The sequence below is a fragment of the Saccopteryx leptura genome, chromosome 4 (assembly GCF_036850995.1).
Source record: "Saccopteryx leptura isolate mSacLep1 chromosome 4, mSacLep1_pri_phased_curated, whole genome shotgun sequence".
Classification (NCBI taxonomy): domain Eukaryota; kingdom Metazoa; phylum Chordata; class Mammalia; order Chiroptera; family Emballonuridae; genus Saccopteryx; species Saccopteryx leptura.
The window spans coordinates 156,163,846-156,180,642 of record NC_089506.1 but is presented as its reverse complement, the minus strand read 5'-3'; the positions used below and the strand labels follow the sequence as shown (position 1 = coordinate 156,180,642).

The 16,797-nt window shown below is 38.6% G+C and overlaps 1 non-coding gene across 1 annotated transcript; it reads right to left on the bottom strand.

The window, feature by feature from the left end:
- Nucleotides 1–15,281: 15,281 nt before the first annotated feature.
- Nucleotides 15,282–15,357, bottom strand: TRNAI-GAU (transfer RNA isoleucine (anticodon GAU)). The gene has a single exon. It is a non-coding gene; the product is annotated as a tRNA-Ile (tRNA).
- Nucleotides 15,358–16,797: the final 1,440 nt, after the last annotated feature.

The window sequence follows — 16,797 nt, the reverse complement described above, 5'->3', positions numbered from 1 at the left end:
TTGCTATTTGTACAGTCTGGCAGAATGCTGTGGACTTGCTGGGGGTAGTGAGTCAGTGGCAGTCCTATAATGAGCTGCCCCAGATCTTTGGGAACTAGGTATAAAGAATGCTGCTTTCAACCTTAGTTCTCATGGGCCAGATGAAAAAGTGTTTATGGCAGGTATGAAGGATCTTATTCTCTGTAGTGCCCTGTTAGCCCTTTTAGGTCACTAGTGGCTGTCTTGAGTCCATATGGTTACACAGATGGTGGCAGATTGGGGGGGACCCAGAGACAGCACAGAATCATAAGGCTTTGCAGGCTGCTGCCCATGCTGCCCCCCCCCCCAACTAACAAGAGAAATGGGCCTATTAATGTTACCCAAACACAGGTGTGGGTCGATTTGATTGCGGTTAGGGCAGATAGGGAGAAATCAGATGGCAGGTATAATAAATTTCTGTTAGAGCTTTGGTAGCAGCTTAAGCCACAACAGAAGCTCCAGCTGCCAAAAATGCAGGAAAGCAGGCAGTCCTGGCAGCTGCCAAGAAAACGGCTGGCGTTCAGATTGTATGGTTGCAAGATTACTGGTTAGAGACAGCTGAGGGAGAGGAGAATCCCCAAGAACTGTTTTCCCAGTTTGAATAGGGGGAAGGCCAAGGGATCCATCCAACAGGAATGGGCAGGGGCTGGAGAGCTCATGTGAAATTGACAATCCACTGATCCACTTCTAATGTGCAGGAGGTGTTGGCATTAGAAGATAATAGGTGCTTTTTTGAAGGAGCAGCAGCTAAGAGAACTGTCAGGGTGGCACGGGCCTTGAGTGTGTTTGACTCCACCAGGCCCTGTGAGCTTGGACCTCTGAGGTGTTTCGATGGGGCTTGTGGTAACAGAGCGCTATGGAAAGGTGCTGAGGTCCGTCAATAAAGAGCTGTGTGGCTAGTTGCCTGTAATCGACCTTTACCTTGGTGATTTGCACAGACAGCTGGGCTGTCTATTGCGGACTGATCATTGAGTGGTGTAATGTACTCCTGGACTGTGACCAGAGGGGGGCACCAGTTCCCTTGCTGAATGGACACACCGCTTGTAGACAGTACTATAAGAGACCTTGTGAGGGGGCATGACACCTGTGGAGGCCGTCCTGCACTGAGAAACTGTTACCATCCAGTTGCAGAGACGCACCAAGGACACTTTATAGTTTCAATGGACATAGCCCTGGACTATTTTAGGCCCTCCCACCTCCTGTGGGGTAAGGAGCTAGAGGTGGGCCTCCAATGAACTCTCTGGGCAGAATGCTCAAGGAGATATTGGAACGGCACCTTTGTAACTATTGCAATTGTTATGTAACGTGCTGTTGCTGTACACTCTGGTTATGTAACATACCTCATTCCTTGCACAGGGACCATTGTGGAAGATACCTGTCATGTAGATTGTGAAGCAAGCAACTCTAAAGGGGTGGAATGTTGGGGAAACAGCTGTTTCAGGCTTGCTTGCTGGTTTACTGGGTGCAAGACTTTGCCTGATGAGTGTGTGAGCGTGTGGCAGTGCCATGTGGGTGTCGTCTACGTAAGGCTATGGGTGTTTGTGCTTGGGGTAAAAGGTGGATTGTGGATTGCCTGCTCACTACTGTGAGGGGGCATCTTTGCTGTTCATTTGCCCGCAAAGAGGTTTTCCCCTCCCTGTTTGCTCATCTGCCATTGCGAGACTTTATTAAATAATAATGGCCCAACACTTTCCAGCTCTGCAGTTTCTCTACCATCTGCCCGAATCCAGTGTGGACCTGCCTGGCCTTGGCCACCAGCATCACACACCCCTTCAACCAGACCCCATGCTCTCTCACTGGGTGCCTTCTCGTTCAGCTCTGTTACATTCTATTGCCAAATGTTCTGGACATTTTTCATTGCTGAAATCTGAAATTAAGGGGGGAGAAATCTTCGCTAAAGTCAGTCTTATAGATGCTCAACATAAAGCTTCTTCACACTACCAAATTAACCCCTCTTTATATATTTTCTGCATTTTACTACATTAAAGAATACTTGTCTCTTTCTTTAGTCATATTTCCAAAATCCCTGTTTTCTTGGCCTCAATATGAGTCAGACTCCAGGTAGAATGGGGAGAGGGTGCAAAATAAGGAGGAGAGAGGGAATAAAAAATTTACCATGCGTGCTCGCTTCGGCAGCACATATACTAAAATTGGAACGATGACACGCAAAAAAATTTACCATGCAAGAGTTTGAATTCATAAAGAATTTCTAAATTATTCCTTTGGTATATATCTTATTCAGTAAAATATAAACTACCCAAATTCAGACAGTGTTTACTCACTCACTAGTTTAACCCCAGTGCCTACCACAGTCTCTGGCACATGATAGATACTCAAAACTCATTTAGAATGAAATAGGCTACCCCACCCGGTAGCTCAGTTGGTTACAGCATTGTCCCCATACACTGAGGTTGTGGGTTCCATCCCTGCACACACAAGAATCAACTAATGAATGTATAAATAAGTGGAACAACAAATCTCTCTGTCTGTCTCTCTTTCTCTCTCTCCCCTTCACCTTCCCACCATTTCTCTAAAATTAAATTAATAAATAAAAATTTAGAATAAATAGGCAGCCATCTCAATATTATTTGAGAGACTAAAATTGTTTCCTCACGATAATCTAAGTGAAGATTCATAAATCTGTTAAAATATAACTATGTGATCTGAGACATAATATATTAAATAATTAATATATTGACCTCTTATATAAATAACTAGTATAAATCTTCATTTCTTAGTATGTATGTATAATGCAGGATAACTTAAGAATAAATCCAACCTTTGTCATCCACAAAATCATTCATTAAGAACCCACTCTAGCCTGACCAGGTGGTGGCGCAGTGGATAGAGCGTTGGACTGGGATGCGGAAGGACCCAGGTTTGAGACCCCGAGGTCATCAGCTTGAGCGCAGGCTCATCTGGCTTGAGCAAAGAGCTCACCAGCTTGGACCCAAGGTCGCTGGCTCCAGCAAGGGGTTACTCAGACTGCTGCGCCACTCCACGGGTGCAGTCAAGGCACATATGAGAAAGCAATCAATGAACAACTAAGAAGTCGCAATGCGCAACGAGAAACTGATGATTGATGCTTCTCAATTCTCTCCGTTCCTGTCTGTCTGTCCCTGTCTATCTCTGCCTCTGTAAAAAAAAAAAAGAACCCACTCTATGAATGAAATCTTGCTATGGTTAGCCACTTAATAAAGATGCCTGTTAGCAGAATTTATTATCAGATCATTAAGGAATTTAAACATTTCTTATTAGGTATGTATAGCATAATGAAAAGATTCCTAAGGATACTGCTTGATTTAAACCCACAGCTCAACACAGAACCACTATCTGCAGCAGGCTTGAGGTCCCCAGCATGCTGGGCATGTGAAATGAGGGCTGAAATCTAGAGTACACACACCATGTACTGACCAGTATTCAAGAAGAATAAGGGCCTCAGTCTGCTTTTCTCAACGCACCTTTTGTGATGTTCCACCCAACCCAAGAAGAGAGGAATGCAGCACTAGAAATAGTTCAGGGAAAAGAGGAAATAAATCACTCTGGGTCCCAGCCAGAATGAGAAAACATTCATCAGATAATACAAGGAGGAAGATTTATTTTAAAAGGGATGAGTTTTGAAGACATGGCAGGATGTAGACAAGCCTTAAGGGAAAGTGCAAGTCAGGGGGGCTATACTGCTAGAGCAGCAAAAGGCTTAGAAGAGAATGGGTTGTGACCCCCAGATGGAGAGAGCTGTTCATTGCCTCCTGGAGAGGAGCTATGACCTTCCACAGCCAGCCTCACCATTGTCCCTCCCTGCAATCTCCTGCCAGAGACAGACAGGGGCGTGGCCAAAATATCCAAGACAGGACATAGACAGCTTTCTTTTATTCCTCTTCCAATCCACATAACACAGTGCCTGCCACAGCAGTGAGCCCTTCGAAACTGCTGTTTTGTGTGAACTGAGCCTAATCGCCCTCCCATTCCCCCCATGCTGTCATATCTGGAAGTCACTTTAGCCCCCAGACACTCAGCTACTTCACTAACATGGGAATGAGAATAATATGAGGGATTCTTTCTGGGGGAAAAAAAAAAGACAATATACTATGATTTCTACATCTCTAGATGCATGTCAAGGCAGATCCCTAAATGAACAATGTGTTAATGATACTGAAATGTCATCACTTAGGAGTTTTAGAAATGAAAAGACAGTGCTGATTTTCCCGTTTCAATTATTCTACTTAATAAAGCAGAGAATATAAGGCAGAAGAAGCTATATTTGTTTCCATGTTACTCAATCATTCTATTTATATTTTTCATAGGAAAAAAATCAGTCTTACAAAAGAAAAAGTTGGTTTATTATTAGTTTAGGCTAACTCGCAACTGTGTAAAGATAGAACTGAGTTGTCCAAAAGAGTAGCTACTAGTCACATGTGGCTATTTAAATTTAAATTAATTTAAATTAAACATAATTAAAAATTTAGTTCTTCAATCATATTCGTCACATGTCAAGTCTTCAATAGCCACATGTGTTAGTGCCGAACAAACATTTCCTGCTCTGCGTGAAGTTCTACTGGATGGCACTGAGCCTAGAGGAATGACCTCTCAAAGTTCTCCCAGAATTATATTTGAAACTCATATGACTAAAATTAAAAATGACCACACTTTGGTTAGGTTATTTTGACCATGACTGAGGTATGATCGTAACATTAGATTCAAACTATTAATAATGGCTATCAACTTGAAATATTTGAGTTTTAGAAAGAAGACTGGTATTGCTATATTTAGCTGCTGTTAAGTTATATTTAACAGGAATGATGTAAAATTTAAGTTTATAGAATCATGGGATTCTTTTTTATGTTTATTTCTCTCTACTTATCTAACAGAGCTTCTATAACAAAAATAATGATATTTTGTCAAGTGAAATCACTTATTTACATCCGTGTTAGTATAAACAAAACAATAAATGTTTTAGGTAGTCAAAGCACAGATATGTTGGAATTTAATGTGCCACATCATTCAGCCCTTATTATAGCACAAAGTCTGACCTTACCACTTACAGCAGAATCTGAAATAGGATGTTTTTTGTTGACTCCAAATGTTGGCTATGGCTACGAAAAACTGATAAATATCCTACATTTTAAAAAGTTTCCCCAGTGCCAAGCCAACAGTATCTCACAACCAGCACAGCCAGCGATTTACTTAGGGTGAAAATTAAAGAGATTCATTGAAGAGGAGTTTGGAAATGAATTCAGAGCAGCGTGATGGTGTCTCCCTCTGCCCCGCTGTGCAGGTGTGAGGCGTGCTGGGCTGCCCACGAAAGCCACGCGGGGAAAGGAGTCTGGAGACACTCACTGAGAGATTCAAGTTTTCTGCAGGAAATTTTTCACCACTTGGGTGGAATTTTGCTGAATGGCAAAAACTGTGTAGACACACTCATGAGAGTACTTGAAGACACTCAAACGTCTGTCCCCAGGTGTTGAAGGCAGACAGGGAGATGCAGGCTGTGGCCAGACTCAGGGCCCTACATGGATCAATAGAGAGCAGGTGGCTGGGGCACCCAGAATGGCAGGAATCTGGATGCATTTTTTCTCATGTTCAATCTGCCTGACCTCGGCAGAAAACCTCCTGAGCCTGGTACCAAGGCAGGAGCTGGGACAGACATATGGGGAAGTGTCAGCCAGAAAGGCATTGCCAGCATCAGGAAACTAAAGTACAGAGATGCTTGTTGAGGGAGAGGAGAACAGAGAACCCACAAAATCCTCCGACAAAGAACTAACAATAGATGCCAGCCAAAATTGAGAAGAATCAGCACCCAAAACAGTTTCCAAAGAAAGGCCAATACCCAGTAACACGGAACTCAGTAGTATTATCCAGAACAACTAACAAGTGTTGAGCAAATGCTTTATATCAATTAATGCATATAATCTTCAGAACCATAAATCATGATTCAAATAAAATCATAAATGAGAAAATGGAGACACTATGGAGTTAGAGCCAAAGTAAAAAAACCAGTGGGTGGTAGATGATCTAACCCCAGGTATCTAATTTCAGAATCCATGCTCTTAACCACTGTACTTTACTACCTCCCTTTTTAACCCTTAACTGCTTATCACACTCCCCAGCTAAACCCCACCCAGAAGAGCCAGACACAGCATAGTAAGTGCAGAAGAAGTAGAAGAAGATTTGAAATAAAGAGATTGGCCTGACCAGGTGGTGGCATAGTGGATAGAGCATTGACCTAGGACCTTGGGACACAGGTTCAAAACCCCAAGGTCCCCAACTTGAGTGCAGGCTCACAGCTTGAGTGGGGGTTGCTGGCTTGAGCGTGGGATTATGGACATGACCCCATGGTCACTGTCTTGAGCCCAAAGGTCACTGTGGGCTTGAAGCCCAAGGTTGCTGGCTTGAGCAGGGGGTCACTGGCTCTGCTAGAGACCCCTCGTCAAGACACATATGAGAAAACAATCAATGAACAGCTAAAGTGCTCCTACTATGAGTTGATGCTTCTCATCACTCTGCCTTCCTGTCTGTCTGTCTATCTGTCTCTATCCCACTCTCTCGCTAAAAGAAAAAAGAGAGAGAGATTGAAAGAAAAGTTAACACATCGCCCTCTCACCCACATCACTGATCCCTAAAACAGGATCAGGACTGAACCTAAAGAGGAAAAAAAAAAACTTTGCTTTAGAAGCAAGATTGAAATATTGCTTCAGAATAGATTTCTAAACACCTAATGAGTGACAAACTCTAAGACCTGTTTGAGATGCTATCAAATACTGGGGAAGGAGAATGTCAGAAAGCAGGTGTGACATATAGTAATAAAAAAAATAAAGCTATTTTCTGATTGTATACCACTGAATCCAGAGCAGGCAATAAACCTTTCATTTTTATAGCTCTTTTTTATTATTTATTTATTGGCCATGGAAGGCGTGGGTTTATTTCTAGGTTCGCTGTTCTGTTCTGCTGATCTATATGCCTGTTCTTATGCCAGTACCAGGCTGTTTTAAGTACAATGGCCTTGTAGTATAATTTGATATCAGGAAGTGTGATACCTCCCAATTTATTTTTATTTTTCAAGATTGCTGAGGCTATTTGTGTTCTTTTTTTGGTTCCATATAAATTTTTGGAATATTTGTTCTATACCTTTGAGGTATTCAGTTGGTATTTTAAAAATTGCATTAAATTTATAGATTGCTTTGGGTAATATAGAAATTTTAATGATGTTTTTTCTTCCTATACATAAACAAGGAATATGCTTCCACTTGTTTGTATCTTCTTTGATTTCTTTTATCAATGTCTTATAATTTTCTGAGTACAAGTCTTTTACCACCTTGGTTAAATCTACTCCGAGATACTTTATTTTTTTCTACAATCAATAATGAATAGGTTGTTTCCTTAATTTCTCTTTTAGACAGTTTATTGTTGCTGTATAAAAATGCTACTAATTTCTGAATATTAATTTTATATCCTGCTACCCTGCTGAATTTATTTATCGTGTCTAGTAGTTTTATTTGTTTTGTTTTTTGTTACTTTTTACTTTTAATTTATTGTGATTACATAGATTCTAGTGTCCCCCCAAATAGTTCCTCCCCTCCCGTGTGTTTCCCAGTACATCCCCTGTCCCCTTCCCCATAATGCCCTCCCCCCTTCCCTCCAGGATTTGCTTTTCTGCTCTTATCCCTCCTATCACCCTATTATACCATTTCCTCTGTCTGCTTTCTTTCTGGATCCTTTGATCCCGCCTCTGTCTCTATTCCATTCCTCAGTTCACATTATTCATTAGATTTCTCATATGAGTGAGGTCATATGATATTTTTCTTTCTCTGCCTGGCATATGTCACTTAACATAATAGTTTCCAATTCCATCCATATTGTCGCAAAAAGTAATATTTCCTTTTTTAATATTTTCTTTTTTTTCCTGGCTCCTATTCCATTGTATATATGTACCACTGCTTTTTAGTCCACTCGTCCACTGACGGACACTTGGGCTGTTTCCAGATCTTTGCTATTGTGAACGATGCTGCCATAAACATGGGAGTGCATTTCTCCTTTTGAATTGTTGATGTGGTGTTCTTGGGATATATTCTTAAAAGTGGGATGGCTGGGTCAAAAGGCAGTTCAATTTTTAATTTTTTGAGGAATCTCCATACTGTTTTCCACAGTGGCTGCACCAGTCTGCATTCCCACCAGCAGTGCAGGAGGGTTCCTTTTTCTCCACATCCTCGCCAGCACTTACTCTGTATTGTTTTGTTGATGAGCGCCATTCTGATTGGTGTGAGGTGATATCTCATTGTGGTTTTAATTTGCATTTCTCTAATGATTAGTGATGTTGAACATTTTTTCATTTGCCTATTGGCCATCTGTAGGTTCTCTTTGGAGAAGTGTCTATTCATTTCGTTTGCCCATTTTTTGATTGGATTGTTTATCTTCCTGGTGTTGAGTTTTACAAGTTCTTTATAAATTTTGGTTATTAACCCCTTATCAGCGTATTGTTGAATATGTTTTTTTCATTGTGTGGTTTACCTTTTTATTTTGTTCATATTGTCTTTAGCTATGCAAAAGCATTTTAGTTTGATATAGTCCCATTTGTTTATCCTGTCCTTTATTTCCCTTGCGCGTGAAGATAAATCAGCAAATATGTATATATTGCTGCAAGTGATGTCGGATAGCTTATTGCCTATGTTTTCCTCTAGGATGCTTATGGATTCATGACTTACATGTAAGTCTAATCCATTTTGAGTTTATTTTTATGAATGGTGTAAGTTGATGGTCTAGCTTCATTTTTTTGCAGGTAGCTGTCCAATTTTCCCAACACCACTATTAAAGAGACTATCTTTACTCCATTGTATGCTATTACCACCCTTGTCAAATATCAATTGTTCATAAAGGTGAGGGTTTATTTCTGGGTTCTCTGTTCTGTTCTATTGATCTATATGCCTGTTCTTATGCCAGTACCAAGCTGTTTTGAGTACAATGGCCTTGTAGTATAACTTGATATCAGGAAGGGTGATACCTCCCACTTTATTCTTCTTTTTCAAGATTGCTGAGGCTACTCGTGTTCTTTTTTGGTTCCATTTTGGAATTTTTGGAATATTTTTTCTATATCTTTGGAGTATGTCCTTGGTATTTTCATAGGAATTGCATTGAATTTATACATTGCTTTGGTAATATAGACATTTTAATGATGTTTATTTTTCCTAGCCATGAACATGGTATATGCTTCCACTTATTTGTATCTTTCTTGATTTCTTTTATCAATGTTTTATAATTTTCTGAGTACAAGTCTTTAACCTCCTTGGTTAAATTTACTCCTAGGTACTTTATTTTTTTGTTGTTGTTGCAATAGTGAAGGGGATTGTTTTCTTAATTTCTCTTTCAGACAGATCATTGTTGGTCTATAAAAATGCCTCTGATTTCTGACACTTTGCTGAATTCCTTTATCAGGTCCAGTAGTTTTTTTACTGCAACTTTAGAGTTTTCTATGTATAGTATTATATCATCTGCAAATAATGATAGTTTTACTTCTTCTTTTCCAATTTGGACGCCTTTTTTTTTTTCTTCTTGTCTGATTGCTGTGGCTAGGACTTCCAGAACCATATTGAATAAGTGTGGTGAAAGGGGGCATCCTGCCTTGTTCCTGATCTTAAGGGGATTGCTTTTAACATTTGCCCACTGAGTATAATGTTGGCTGTGGGCCTGTCATAGATTACCTTTATCATGTTGAGGTATGTTCCCTGTATTCCCACCTTGCTGAGAGTTTTGATCATAAATGGGTGCTGGATTTTATCAAATGCTTTTTCTGCATCTTTTGATACTATCATGTGGTTTTTTTTCCTTTCTTTTGTTTATGTGATGAATCACATTGATTGATTTGTTAATACTGTACCAGTCTTGCCTCCCCAGAATAAATCCCACTTGATCATGATGTATGATTTTTTTCATGTATTGCTGGATCTGGTTTGCTAATATTTTGAGAATTTTAGCTTCTAAATTCATCAGAGATATTGGCCTATAGTTTTCTTTCTTTGTGTTGTCTTTGCCTGGTTTTGGAATCAGTATTATGCTCACCTCATAAAAGGAGCTTGAACATTTTCTCTCCTCTTGAATTTTTTGAAATAGATTGAGAAGGATAGAAGTTAGTTCTTCTTTCAATATTTGGTAGTATTTGCCTGTGAAACCATCTGGCCCAGGGCTTTTGTTTGTTTGGAGTTTTTTGATAACTGTTTCAATCTCATTTGTTGTAACTGATCTATTTATATTTTCTGATTCTTCCAAATTGATTTTTGAAAGATTATATTTTTCAAGGAATTTGTCCATTTCACCTACGTGTCTAATTTTTTGGCATACAGTTCTTCATAGTATTTTCTTACAATCCTTTGTATTTCTGTTGTGTCCATTGTTACTTCTCCACCCTCATTTCTAATTTTATTTATTTGAATCTTTTCTCTTTCTTTCTTGGAGAACCTGGCTAAGGGTTTATTGATCTTGTTTACTTTTTTAGTGAACCAGCTCTTGGTTTCATTGATCCTCTGTATTGTTTTCTTAGTCTTTATGTCATTTATTTCCACTCTAATTTTTATTATTTCCTTCCTTTCATTTTCTCTATGCTTTACTTGCTATTCTTTTTCTAGTTATTTCAGTTCCAGGGTTAAGTTTTTTATTTGAGCTCTTTCTAGCTTCTTAAGGTATGCCTGTAATACTATGAACTTCCCTCTCAGTACTGCTTTTGCTGTGTCCCACATATTTTGAGTCGTTATATGCTCATTTTCATTTGTTTCAAGGAAATTTTTTATTTCTTCCTTGATCTCATTGTTGATCCATTCATTATTTAATAATATGCTGTTTAGTTTCCAAGTGTTTGAGTGTTTTTCAGTTTTTCTATTATAGTTGATTTCTAGTTTCATGTCATTGTGGTCAGAGAAGACACTTGATATGGTTTCAATCTTTTTAAATTTGTTGAGACTTATTTATGCCCTAACATGTGGTCTATCCTAGAGAATGCACCATGCGCACTTGAAAAGAACGTATATTCTGCTGCTTTAGGGTGAAAGGTTCTGAAGATATCTATTAAATCCAGTTGATCTAGTGTGTTCCTTAATTCTGCTGCTTCTTTGTTAATTTTCTTTCTTGAGGATTTATCCATTGATGTTAGTGGGGTATTGAAATCCCCTACTATTATAGTATTGCTATTGATCTCTCCCTTTATGTCCATCAAAATCTGCTTTATATATTTAGGTGCTCATATATTAGGTGCATAGATTTTTATAATGGTTATATCTTTCTGTTGGATTGCTCCCTTTATCATTATGTAGTGACCCTCTTTATCTCTTACTATAGTCTTTGTTTTAAAGTCTATTTTGTCAAATATAAGTATTGCTACCCCAGCTTTTTATTCATTTCCATTTGCATGAAATATTTTTTTTTCATCCTTTTACTTTTAGTCTATGTGTATCTTTTGTTTTGAGGTGGGTCTTCTATAGAGAGCATATGTACAGGTCCTGTTTTCTTATCCATTCAGCTACCTTGTCTTTTGATTGGAGCATTTAATCCATTTACATTTAAGATTATTATTGATATGTAGTTAATTATTGCCATTTTTTCTTTAAATCTATATTCCTCTTTATATACATATTTCCCCCCACATACTTTGTTCTGTCTACAGCAGGCCCCTTAACATTTCTTGCAGCATTAGTTTGGTTGTGATGAATTCCTTGAGTTTTTCTTTTTTGTCTGGGAAGCTTTTTATTTCTCCTTCAATTTTAAATGATAGTCTTGCTGGATAAAGAAACATTGGTTGTACGTTCTTGTTCTGCATTATTTTGAATATTTCTTGCCAATCCCTTCTGGCCTCAAGTGTTTCTGTTGAGAAGTTGTGTCATCCTTACGGGTGTTCCTTTGTAGATGATTGACTGTTTTTCTCTTACAGCTTTTAATATTTTTTTTTTATCTTTTAGCTTTGGTATTTTGATTATGATGTGTCTTGGTGAGGGTCTCTTTGGATTCTTTTTTAATGGGGTTCTCTCTGCTTCTTGAATTTGTGTGACTCTTTCCTGTATCAATTTAGGGAAATTTTCAGCTGAAATTTCTTCAAAGAGCTTCTCTAGTCCTTGTTCTTTCTCTTCTCCTTTAGGAACCCCTATTATGTGGATATTCTTTCTCTTCATGTTGTCAGAGAGCTCTCTTAGAGTTTCCTCAGACTTTTTAATCCTCTTTTAGTTTTGCTTTCCTGCTTCCATGCTTTCACTTATCCTGTCCTCTAAGTCACTGATTTGATCCTCTGCTCTATCCAGCCTGTTTTTAATTCCTTCTAGTATAGTCTTCATTTCTAATATTGTGTTTGTCATTTCTGTCTGGTTCTTCTTTATGATTTCCATGCCTTTTTTGATGCTTACAATTTCTTTATTGAGGTGTTCATTAATCCATCCATTGTAGCTTTGAGATCCTTAAGCATCCTAACAATCATTATTTTATACTCTGCATCCAGTAATTTGAATACTTCTGATTCATCCAGGACTTTTTCTTAGGATTTTTCTTGTTGAAGCATATGACTTATGCTTCTCTGACTTCCCATTTTTCTCTGTTTTCCAGTTGTGGTCTCCTTGCCTAGTAGAGCCACTTTCTATAGCTCTTTTTAATAGTTTGACAATCCTCTGCTCTGCAGGTCAATAGATTAAACTCATTAAGTGGAGCCAAGGTTAATTTTAGCCATAGGTTTACCAGAATATAAGTTTGGAAGGACTTTGGGAAATTATCTATTAGTCTTTCAACAGATGACAAATCTAAGCTCATAAAAAAATTATTTTTTTATTTTATTTTTTAAATATTTTAATTTTTGGCAAACAATGTAAATTAAATAGAAATGAGAAATAACTAATTATTATAGAAGTTTTCAAAGTAATTGAGGCTTAATGGTGATCTAAAAACACAAAAGAATAAGCAATAGAATATTGGTTTCCATGTCTTCTCAAAATTCCACAAGTACCAAACTATGCAACTTCAAAAATTATGTTTTCTTATCAATTGTTCATCATCTCACTTCAATACTGGCCATAGGATAAATGGCTTAAAGCAGTCAAACTAATGAAATCCAGAATAAATGAAAAAATATTCTGCCTTCCAGAGATCTGTAATCTTTCCTTTTATTCACCCCCAGATAGAAATCATTGTTAAAAATTAAACATATTTCCAAACTGCCTTTTTAACAGGTTACACATTAAGACATTCTTGTTAGTTATTGAGGGTTAAAAAATCTGTCAAAAACATATGCGTATTTTAGACCAGATTATTATTACCTGAAAGCCTACCCATTATAGTGGTCTCAAATAAAAAACTTTAAACAATAATTTTTTACTTTCCTAAAATATACACATAAAAAAATGGTCACCAGGTAGCTCGGTTGGTATCATCCCAAAGTACAGAAGTTGCCGGTTCAATTCCTGCCAAGTCTAGGCACATACTGGAGCAGCTCGATGTTCCCATCTCTCTCTCTCTTTCTTCCTCTCTTGCCAGAATCAATAAAAAAAAATTTTCTAAAAAAGGGAGTCTCAAAACAAATCTTGTCAGAAAACCTAAACTGTCTATAGTCTTTAAAGTTAACTAATCTTGGAGGAGAGGTCATCTCTAGATAAGAGAAGCATCCAAAATAATTTGGAGGCAGTGAAACCCTAAACAGTGGCTCAGTCTGGGATTTGCAATTGTGCTCATTGTGCTCACAGAGAACAAAAATATAACCGCTACCTCATTTTGCTTCCTTCCTGACCTATTGTAATTTTCTAATTATGTATGCTTTCTCCAAATTAATTTTATCACTTCCCATTTTTAAGTGCAGGTAAAATGAAAAGAAATTAATTCTAGTGTTTTGGCCTACCAGCAATAAAGGCCTAGGCCATCTCTTCAGAAATTCTGATTTATAATTGATCTTGGGTGAACCCTGACTGTAAGTACTTTTAAATAGTCTCCCTGGGGTGAGACTGCTCTGGCTCACTTGTGTAATCAGGTTTGCTCATTATTCCTTTCAAAAAACCTTCAGTATAAACCAGAGTAGATAGATGTAAGCTTCCAGTTAACCTCCCTGCAAGCAGAGTCAGCCTTGTATGTTCCAACATTCCCGAAATTCTGCAACGATGCTGTTTCCTGACCATTCACTGTAGTTTTCTCAGAACAATACATACCTTAACTGAGAACAAAATTTCCATAAATAAATCCTAAACAGAATGTTAAACATGTTTTGTTAGACCATTAAACACACTCAGTGCCCAGACAAAAGTATTTGTTGAATCTTTGTTAAAACTGAAATTAGGCCATGGTTTTTATTTCAAATGACCCTTATTACAAATGTATCTAGTATTCATAGAAATAACACTTCTTAAGGACGTTTGAATCCTCATCCATTTATATTTCTTTCATCCATTTATTATTTTTATTTTAATTTGCCATTGGTTAAAAATTAGTTGATGATTCTTCAGTTACCTTCTTTGGTTAGGAAGTCAGTCCTCGCTGTTTCTTTTTTTTTTTTTTTTAATTTTATTTTTTTAATGGGGCGACATCAATAAATCAGGATACATATATTCAAAGATAACAAGACCAGGTTATCTTGTCGTTCAATTATGTTGCAGACCCATCACCCAAAGTCAAATTGTCCTCTGTCATCTTCTATCTAGTTTTCTTTGTGCCCCTCTCCCTCCCCCTTTCCCTCTCCCTCCCCCCCTCCCTCAACCACCACACTCTTATCAATGTCTCTTAGTTTCAGTTTTATGTCCCACCTACGTATAACCTCAAGACCAGTGTCATCAGGAGCTCTGGGCATATAAGCCAAAGTCTCATGTCTCATTTGCCACCTAAGCCAGTCATTATTTCAAGTAGATCTTCACTTGACAATAGAATCAGGAGAAAGTTTATTCTCCAAGTATAATACGACATGCAAAATGCATGGACAGTAATGGCCTAGAGAGACATGGAAACTGAGTAGGAAAAATCGTTTTCCATTTTTTTTTTTTTTTGTCTTGTTGAAGCCGGAAACGGGGAGGCAGTCAGACAAACTCCCACATGCGCCGACCGGGATCCACCCAGCACGCCCACCAGGGAGTGATGCTCCGCCCATCCGGGGCGTCACTCTGTAGTGACCAGAGCCGCTCTAGCGCCTGGGGCAGAGGCCAAGGAGCCATCCCCAGAGCCCGGGCCATCTTTTGCCCCAATGGAGCTTCTGCTGCGGAAGGTGGGGGAAGGGGGGGGCAGAGAGGAGAAGGGGAGGGGTGGAGAAGCAGATGGGCGCCTCTCCTGTGTGCCCTGGCCGGGAATCGAACCCGGGACTTCCGCACATCAGGCCGACGCTCTACCACTGAGCCAACCGGCCAGGGCTGTTTTCCATTTTTTAAATATAAAGATGGTTTTTCAATCCACAAATCCTTTGTCTTTTATTCAACAGCTGAAGTTAAAATCAAATATCAGTGTTGAGGTTTTTTATTCAATAAAAATAACACATTATTTAACCAGCATTTATGTTACCACTTATGCATTTTCTCATTTCCATGGCAAATCTCCCTCTCATACAGAATTGGTAAGGTGAAAGTCAGAAATACTTAATGATTTTTCTTTAGTGTCAAACAGCAAACTTATGGCAAGGCATACATTGTCCTTAAAGTCCTGATTCTTACTTCATCCCTAATATAAATATCAATATATATGAGTCAAATGCAGGATTCTTATTCTCACTAAATTTTTTTATTCGAGAGACAGAGAGATAAACAGATAGGAACAGACAGACAGGAAGGGAGAAAGATGAGAAGCATCAATTCTTCATTGTGGCACATTAGTTTTTCATTGATTGCTTTCTTATATGTGCCTTGACCAGGGGGCTACAGCAGGGCAAGTGACCCTTTGCTTAATCCAGTGACCTTGGGCTCAGGCCAGTGACAATGGGGTCATATCTATGATCCTGCACTCAAGCCAGTGGCCCCATGCTCAGACTGGATGAGCCTGCACTCAAGCCAGTGACCTTGGAGTTTCAAACCTGGGTCCTCTGCATCCCAGGCTGACTCTCTATCCACTGCATGACCACCTGGTCAGGCTTACTTTCACTAATTGATCAAATAGTATTTATTATTTCCTAGACTAGTATCATTAAACTCTGCAAGAATGCAAAAAAGTAATAAAGCATAACCTCATAGGATTTTCAGTCTGGCCAGGTAGTTATCTAATTTCAATTAGTTTTAAATTATGAATCCTGATTTTTTTCTTAAGTTAACATTTTCAATAACACTATGGTGGATATAACTTGACAAACAAAAAATATGAGAAATACTACAGAGCTAATTATTTGATTTATTAAACAAATAAACAGCATGAGGAAGAAAAGATAAAAGAGAAAGAAGAATCAACATATTAAGCTTGCTAAGAAAAATGTCAGCTAAATTTAACGTGTGAGTATTATTTAAGTCCTAAATTAAATAAATCTACTGAGAGAATGTGAACACTGGGCATTTAATGACAGCAAAGAATCATTCATTTCTTTGAGAAGTGACCATGCTATTTAGTCATATTTTTAAAAATACTTCTCAACTTTTTTTTTTTTTTTTGTATTTTTCTGAAGCTGGAAACGGGGAGAGACAGTCAGACAGACTCCCGCATGCGCCCGACCGGGATCCACCCGGCACGCCCACCAGGGGGAGACGCTCTGCCCACCAGGGGGCGATGCTCTGCCCCTCCAGGGTGTTGCTCTGTTGCGACTAGAGCCACTCTAGCGCCTGGGGCAGAGGCCAAAGAGGCATCCCCAGCACCCGGGCCATCTTTGCTCCAATG